This window comes from Pteropus vampyrus, unplaced genomic scaffold (assembly GCF_000151845.1).
Source record: "Pteropus vampyrus isolate Shadow unplaced genomic scaffold, Pvam_2.0 Scaffold77, whole genome shotgun sequence".
Taxonomy (NCBI): Eukaryota; Metazoa; Chordata; class Mammalia; order Chiroptera; family Pteropodidae; genus Pteropus; species Pteropus vampyrus.
In genome coordinates, this window is record NW_011888858.1 from 2,417,346 (window position 1) to 2,426,737 (window position 9,392).

The window sequence follows — 9,392 nt, forward strand, 5'->3', positions numbered from 1 at the left end:
TCATTGCAGAACGTTCTGGAATTTGCTAGAGATGGCCCAAGGGTATGAAAGTGACCATCCTGTGCCTGAGCAATCTGCATCCTCGACATGGGTGTAATATCTAATTTATGACTACCCTCGTCACCAAAAAATAGGACAATCAGAGGAACCTTATTGAGCCAAGCCAGGGATACACTGTCTTCTACCATCAATGGTAGAAGCAAAGGCACTGATCCCAATGCTCTGCTAGAATGTGAAGCCGGACTTGTGTGTCAGCTCTCCAAGGTGAGAGACAGTCAGCTCTCCAAGGTGCGTTCCACACAGAACGCACCAAGTACCCCAAGTCTTCCACCTTCCCAAAGATAGAACACAGCTGTGATTCCGCTCCTGCCTCCTTTGGGATTCCATTCCCTACCTGGGAACACGGCCAAAGATTTGAAAAAAAAAAAAAAAAGTGTGAGTTATTACCTTAGACTGTGCTCGAGGGTCTCTTCATCAGAAGAGAACGTCCCATTGCTGACACTCTGGGGAAAGTGACTCTTCTTTCCTGCTGACGCCTCCTGGGACAGTGAAGTGTCTTTCTTTTTCCTTTTGCCAAATAACTTCTTAAAAGGCTGGAATTTGCCTCCCTTCTTCTTGTCTGTGGATTATAAGGTAAACATTTGCTGCAGTTTGACAGGGCTGCACCTTGGAGCATAAAAGCAAATTACAGCTGAGCTGCCTCTGGCCCAGGGAGGGAGCCAGGGCAAAGGGCGGCCATCTGAGTGAATGAGCGACCAAGCCCTGTGCCAGGAACGTCAGGACCAGCCCCCATCCATGCACAGTCAGGCAGAGACAAGCCAAGTGCACAGTAAATTTTCTGCCTCCTGGGCTCCCAAGAAGAACCTGGAGACAAAATGAAGGGGTCCCAAGCTTCATGGTGGCCGACAAAACACATCCTTGCACATGTCACACAAAGGTAGTGTCTGCTCTCTTTGACAAAGCAGATGGTGAGTGCCCTGCTCCATGGAAGAAGCTGAGAAAAACACGTAAGCCAGACAGGTGTTTAAGAAAATTTATATATGTATCTATTCTTCTCTGAGAACCACTCTGTTTTAGGCTTCGTTAGAAGAAAACTGCTAGCTCCTGGCACAAGCTTTGGCCCAAATTCCCTCCATCCCTGTATATATCCAGTTTATTTCTCTCGTCTCCTTTTAAAATCTACTCTGAAGAGCCCCAAAGGAGTTGCCATTAACATCTTTCCATATATTACTTCATCCAGTCAGGACCCAGGCTCATGGCCAGCCTTTCTTACAGATATTTTAGGCAACACCTTTCAGTTCTGCTTCAGATACAAATTCCTCCACATCACTCCACTCCTACCTGGGAAAAGAAAGTATAAATCGCCCCACATCAGAAGCATCTTCCCAGATCTTTTCTTTCCTTTAAGAAATGTCAAGAGCCATTTATCCAGTGGTCAGACAATCTTTTTCTTAAATTATTTAACCCTTACTATGTGTCACTGCTCTGAGAACTTTATTAATACTAACTCAATCCTCACAACAGTCCTATGAGGCAGATACTATTAACATGCCCATTTTATGGCTGAGGACCTGAGGCCCAGAGAGATGAATTAATTTGTCTATGTGATGGAAAACATACCTTAGAAGCCAGAGTCAGTAGCTTTGGGGGAAAAGGAAAGATGAAAGCTTACAACACATATAGAAAAATACCTGTACAAAACACAAAGGTATGGGCCTCCAACTCAGTATCAGAGTCCCCAGTACTGGCCAGAGTCTACAGAGAGATCTAGGAATAAAAATGAGGTTAATGATATTCAAAGTAGTCATCTCATTTCCTCTGGTGATCGTCTGTCTGGCCTGAGGGAAAATTTGAAGTAAGAAATAAGTGGTTTAAACTGCTTCAACCTAAGCAGTGGCATAAGACAGTGAGGAAGCAGATAGAATAATCACCAATTACAAAAAGGCAACATTCTGTGATCCTTACTGTAGCTGCAAACAAACATTCAAATTTCAGTGGTCCCTGAAACAACATTGTATAATATCACATTTAAAAGGAAAGGAGATTTCTAATATATCAGATGCCTCCCATATATACAAGGCTTTGTGCTAGGCATGCAATCCTCAAAAAAGTTAAATTTTCACTATGAATTATCTAAAAGACAGTAAAATATGCAATACGATTGAGATCATTTAAAATGGTAAAAACAAAAAAATATGGGGGGCTTGATTTCAGAATGTTTGTCTGCTTCAATGATTATTCATTCAGGAGTATAGGCCAGAGATTTTCATGACACCTACTTTTGGTTCCAATCAGTAAAATCTCCAATGGATAATTTTTTAAAATTATAATTAGTGGATTCTGAAGACTATCAAAGAACATTAGGCAAAGAGGGGAGTGGGGCTGAGAGGCTGGGAGAAAGGGATGAAGTACAAATTAGGAGTTGATAGATGGTCACGGGGATGGGGAGCACGGCATAGGGAATGCAGTCAGTATTAATGTATTGGCTAGGTGGAGAACCAGAGGAGAGAAAGAGCAATCAGGGAGATCATTTTATAAACTATATAAACATTTAACCAATGTACTGTATACTCGAAACTAGTAACACAATACAATACAATACAATACAATACAATACAATACAATACAATACAATACAATACAATACAATACAATACAATACAATACAATGCAATAAAGAACATTAGGCAAGTATTAAAAGAACTGACCTTATATCAAGTTGACTAAAAAAATTTAAATTAAAAAGATTTCTATAAGGTGCTACAGGTATCGCTACATTATTATATAGTTGGTCTTTGACACTGACTGATGAAATATTTTATCTATGATTAGCCAAGGCTCAAAATATGTAAATGACACCATAATTGTAAATGGTCATCATTGTAAATGGTCAAACAGCAATTATTGCTGTTTTACTTATTTCTGAGATAAATTCTTCCTTTTTCCTTGTATATCAATTGCCTTTTTCCAACTGCAGAAAGATCTAACCCCAAATTCTCTAATCAGACATATTCTAAAAGACCATAACAAAATTCTAAAAATATCAGTTATGATATCATTACCTCCAGCCTGGGCCCATAATCTAGCTTTTAAGGTAAGTAGAGAATTTTAGATGATTTCAGAATTTATTGATAAGAAAAAAAATTATCACTTGCTTTAAAGTCAGGGAGATTTGGTGATGTTTAGGTGAACTGGAACCAAGGGAGTAACTATAATTAAACACACATTAAATTACAGTTTCTTGAACAGACCACTTGTGTATTTAACTAACGGGTGTCTTGGTCTATGTGGTCAGCCAAGAAGGCTAATGAGGTCCTTAGTATTGATCGCCTCAGTGTCCAGAATGGTGGCAGCTACCATATAAAATATTTGCTGCCTTAGTCATTGTTGGGGGAGACAGAAAGTAAACAGTAAAAGAGGCCGAATACCACAACAAGAATGGGATAAAGACAGCCTTGGGGAGGACACCAGGATATGAAAGCCCCAGCGTGGAGAACTTGGTGGGCTGCGTGCAAGCACGAAAAGGCCTCCTTCAGGTTCTCCATCTGCAGAGCTGGCCCATTTGAGGACTGCTTGTGAACCAGGCACTCTAGCACTTTGTGCTGCACACTGTATAGGCAATAACCTGACATGAGCACACACACACACTATCCTGGAGGACGTATCAAAGTCCAAATGTCAGAAAGTGGACTTCTCAAGAAGTAGTCATGAAAGGCTGTTTCAGCAATGTCTTAGTTATTATCATGAATGTAAAGGAACAGTAAAATCTACCTGAACTAACCATTCAGCACCCAAGACTTCCTACCACAAGAAAAAGAGATTCTAAGATCTAAGAACACCAAACTTTTACAGAGGAGCAGTCTGAACACAGAGGCTCACAAGTATGCTCCAAAGTCTTAGTGCTTGGTCACACCTCAGTTATAAAAATAATTTCCCCCATACTCATTTCCAAAATCAATAATCCACTTTATCAGAAATATCTTTACATTTTAAATGAAAACTTAAAAGTTTATTTTTATGATTATTTTGCTACTGACTGGCAATTAATTAATTTTCCAGGACTAACTTTATGAAAAGACTCAATAATTACATTTAGGCACACCCTACACTCAGACTGCAAACTGTGATTAAGGAATATTATTAAGGAATGAAACTTTATAAATCAGAGAAGTAATTATTCTCAAAGTTTGGTAGAAGATCTCTTACATCAAAAAAGCAAATACCTAAATTTTATGAAACATTTGCAGTTCTATGCCACAACTGTTATAAAAACCCAAGCATTTGTCTATAAATATGCATTAAATAAACTATTTTTGATCAATTTATGATTTGGGGGCTGAATTAACAGTCTGTCTCCACAGAATCAACTGGATTCAGTGCATGGTCATCACTAGCAGCTATTTTCTTGACAAATACTGTGAATATTTTTGTACAGATGGGGCCTAAAAGATTAAAGCAATTTTAGCAATGTAGTAAAACAGAACTTCTGCAATGTTAATGTGAAATATTCCAAAATACAATGCCATGTAGAAGGAATATAGTTTAGCAAAGTATATAAGATGGCAGTTTAGAATTTTACGACACAATTTACTTTTGTTACGTGGTTGGGACATTGGAGATAAGAGCAGAGGGAGAAGAAGGAAATGCTCTCTCTACATTTGTTTTTTACTGGCTGCAGCTAGTTAGGGGTTAAGTGTGTGGGCCCCAGAGATAAGAGTAGTTGGCCAGAATCCTGATCCCATCTCTCACTAGCTATGAAACATCTGCTTACCAGCCTCTCTGGAAATGTACCCTCTTAAGGTCTAAGACCAAATTTATAGGAGAAAAGGCAATGGATGCCACATTGTTTTAATACTTCACCATTTTTGTGTTGTAATTTTTCACACGAAAGAACCTATATGTCTATATCTATCTTGTGGGATCACAGTAATTTTCATTCTTGAAGTACCAAAATGAATTAATTTATTTTCATCATCCAATAATTACTTTAGGGATTTTTTTTTTTCATTTAAAAGTGCTCATTATCCACTATTTCATGGGTATAATTATATACCATTTGCTGGCTGCATCATCATAATTACTAGTTTATATAGAAGATTCTAAAAATTAAAAATCGCTGGGCAAGTCAAGTAAATCTGATTCATTTTCCATTTGTCATAAGGATGCAATTCTTACATTTTCATTTCTAAATCTAACATAATAAAAGCATACAATTTCTCTGCACTGGATTATTTATATGGTACACTTCCAAATGAGAAACAGAATTTCCTGTCATAGTTCATTTGAACTATGGTGTTTCTCAGAATGTGCTCTGTGGGTCGTTACTAGGTTCTTATTCAAAGACCAGTACATTTGAGAAGCCAGGTAAAATAAAGTTGTTTCTTACTCATGGGACCTTTCAGAGTCTTTAATATGCGGATATCATAATTGCTCTCTGAAAGGGCATAGATAACGCAGTGCCTCCCAAACTTGTTTGGCCATGTACACTTGACTTTCTGGACATCCTCCACAACTATTGTTCCTCTGAACATACTCTGGGAAACACTTGCCTTCATTCTTTCAAACATCTTTTAGTTTCTTTAGGTACCATTTATTTCACACACATACCTCTCCTAAACTCCAGAGTACATTGCTCAGTAAATCTAAGTTAGATGACTGAAACATTAGTCATGTTTTAGGTCAAGTTCTTATTTCAAACACGCATGTAAATAGCATACATTAGGACATGGTACACAGCAACTGTCTGAATTCCATATTTTTACTAATTTAAGGGGAATTTTACAATGCTTTTCTTTGCTCTGGAACATCAGAGTACTTTTGAGAAGAAATTATTCAGTTAAAAAAGATTACTAGAAGTGCACTGTGATGCACAAGTATTTGGTGGCTATCACATTTTTAATGGACCCCATAATCCTGGTAATCTTCAATTAGGGGTAAAAAGTTGGCAACATATCAGACAGATCAAGCGTTTGGTGCCATGTGGACTGCAATGAGGACTGAGATTCTACTTCCGGAGAGGAGGGAAGTGGGTATCATAGCAGTCTGTCAAGTTACATGGGGGAAGAAGAAACGGTTTCCTTCTGGGGAAGCATGGAGGGAGGAAGATATTTGCTCCATGCTGATCTAGAGAAAGGATCAATAATACTCTTTTAGAAGAGCGTAGGGGGGTACTTGGAACTAATGGTGTGAGGCCCGGGGTGGTAGTGACGGTGGTAGTGATTGTAGCTTTCCCAAGTCAGAGGGCCTGGACGCTTGGATGGACCATCTACGGCATTTGTTGAAGATCTCTAAGGCCGGACTAGAGCTTGGATTTGCCGTTTCCTCACCCAGAAATGTCACTTTGTTCCTTCCCAATGTGATGAAATTCTATTCATTCATCAAGACCTATGTTCTTCAAGCTTTTCCCAAGTCCCCAAGCCCAGTGATAATTAATCAAACCTTCCTCTGGCTACTGTGTACGTTACTCATACTTCCGTTGTGCCACACCACGTGTTAGGGGCTGAACTGTGTCCCCCTAAAATTCACATGTTGAAGTTCTAGCCCCCAAGGATCTAAAAATGTGACAGTATTTGGAGATAGGGCCTTTAAAGGGTACAGGGTAAAGTGAAGTCATTAGGTGGGCCCTCATCCAATATAACTGGTGTCCTTATAGGAAGAGATTAGGACACAGACACACACAGACGGAGGACCATGTGAAGACACAGGGAGAAAAGATGGCCATCTACAAGCCAAGGAGAGAGGCCTCAGAAGAAACCAACACCGATGACACCTTGATCTTGAACTTCTAGCCACCAGAATCATGAGAAAATAATGTTTAAGTCACCCTGTCTATGGCACTTTGCTCTACAACCCTAGCAACTAATACATCACCTTATGGTTGTGTGATATTAAAGAGATCACATTAGATCTGCTGTTTTGTAACTGCCTTTACACCTTACCTAGAATACCTTTCTCCATTTGCCTAGAGAACACCTAACCATTTCCCCAAACACATTTCGAGTGTCAGGTTCCCTGGAAGCCATCCTTGAACACTTCAGCCAGAAAGCATGACCCCCTGCTCTGTCTCCATTTGTGCATGTACAGGCATCTATCACAACATTGCAAATTGTGCCATGGCTCCTAGACCACGAGTTCCCTGGGTACAGGAACTGCACCTTGTTCTGCCTCAGCGGCACAGACTATGATCCCTGACACACAGCAGACACACGTTAATACAGATCTACTGTTCCCTACCCGCTTAGGGCCAGATGTGTTTTAGCATTAAGGTATATTTAGACTGCAGTGGGGTCTCTGACAGCACTTTGTAATCAAATCAATGCAGTCTTTCTGGAAAACATTTTTATTCACCTTGAGTTTTGTTAACAAGTGAATTTGTACCAAACTTAAAAAGAACTTTGGGGATTCTGAAGGTACAGATAAAGGATAGGAATCTCTTTACATAGCATAGTCATTCTAAAAGTGACACTTGTTTTGAAAATGCAAATTTGTTTCAATGTGATTGATCTATGATATCACAACCAGGAGAAACACTAGGGGAAGGCAGAATTCTGTACCCAGCTGAACCGAGATGTGTAGGAATACACAAAATGCACACATGCACACACCTCAAATACCTACCGGTCACCCCAAATTGCTGCATGTGCTATGAGATACACCCACACACGTGTGGTGTTACAGTTTTCTGTCCAATTTCAGATGAGCCCCTCCCACCACCTCACAATAACTCACAAGCTGCAGCTCTCTGATGATGCTCCAGTCGACAAGCAAACTTCATGTCTTTTTTGAGGCAAAGTGCTATATTTAGTGTAGTATTTATGAATTTCATTACCATTTAACATGTAAAAGTACTACATTTTAAAAACTAGGTTCTCAGCCTTTTAGAATATCTCAACTGATACATTTTTTTGTGTTGTGCTACTATCCTGTTTTTTCCATTAGCCCTGTCTTCATGGTTTTGCATAACACCCTGATTTTTAGCAATGCATATGTAACATTATAGCAGAATTGAATGTATATATCTAAACAGAATCTACTGAAACATGTTTGTACCTACCTAGGCCTATGTGAGGACCTATCATTTAAAATGACAACTACTTGGCTGTTTCTTGGGCCCTCTATTGCTTGAAACCACATCAATTTTTAATTCTTCTGGTTTTTCCATTCCTCTCTCAGAACCTCCTTTTTATATGTTTCACAACAATTCAAAAGAGAAACCAAATAATATTTAGAAATAGTAACAGAGGCAGATATGATTTTTAATGTGAAGTCTCAATGTTTGACCACATTTCTCCCACATACTAGAAGATGTGTAGGTGCTGGCTCTTTTCACTGCCAATTTCTGCCACTTGAGTTTCAGAGGGTGCTATGAATCAATAGCCAACTTTGAATGGAAAATATTGGCAGGGGGAGCTGCCTGCTACCTCGCCCTGCATACTTAGTATAGTAGCAAACTACCTCAACAAAGGATACCTCCGTATGAAGCCTTAACACATTAAATTCTTTTCAATTCAATATATATTGAATACTCAACACCTGTAGGATCAGTGTGGGGCTCAGCTGGCAACATGGATAAAACAAAAGCTTTAGGGACATCTGAGGTTGTACTGATCAGGATTTAATCAGAGAAACAGGACCACTGGGGTGGTGGTGGGGGTGGGGCGTGTGCATGTGTGTAAGATATATTAGGATATCTATTGCAAGGAATGGGTGTAAGCCAGGTGGGGGCTGGCTAAGCAAATCTGAGATCTGGAGGGCAAGTCATCAGGAAGGGCTGGAATTTGTGGGCACAGGTTGAAGCTGTTGTTCACAGGTAGAATTTCTTCTCTCGGGGAAGCCTCAGCCCTGTTTTTAAGGCCTTTCAATTTACTGAATCGGGGGCATCAGATTATCTTGAAAAATCTCCCTTACATATATCAACTGATGATGGACTTTAATCACATCTACAAAATACCTTCACAGCAACAGCTCAATTAAGCAATATTTGTGTTTGAATAAATAACTGGGGACTATCGCTTAGCCAAGTTGGCACATCAAAATGATCCTCGCTCTCCATCCTGTCAACTTGGCACCCATACACATGTCCTTAAGCCATAATTAATCTCCAGATAAAGTCAATATCAAAATCATACTTCCGCTAACATGATACAAATATCCAATGTACATCTGAAAATACACTAACCCATTTCCCAGATGAGGATTCAAAGTCCTTGGGTGACGTTCACACTTCTTCTGTAACTTATATACTGATATGAAGTTCTTAATACACCTTATGTCAGATTATAAGGAGATAAGAGAGGGAAGAAAACAAAAATACTTGGTTAATACATATACAAAGATATTCATTGCAAAATAAGGAAGAAATACAATAACTATTAGAGTCCTTGTTGCTGCAA

The 9,392-nt window shown here is 39.3% G+C and overlaps 1 long non-coding RNA gene across 1 annotated transcript in view; it reads right to left on the reverse strand.

Moving 5' to 3' along the window:
• Window positions 1–445: 445 nt before the first annotated feature.
• LOC111741356 overlaps window positions 446–9,392 on the reverse strand; it is a 199,658-nt gene continuing 190,711 nt past the window's right edge. Inside the window, exon 3 of the long non-coding RNA XR_002780970.1 lies at window positions 446–619. This is a non-coding gene — a long non-coding RNA (uncharacterized LOC111741356). The remainder of the gene's footprint in view (window positions 620–9,392) is intronic.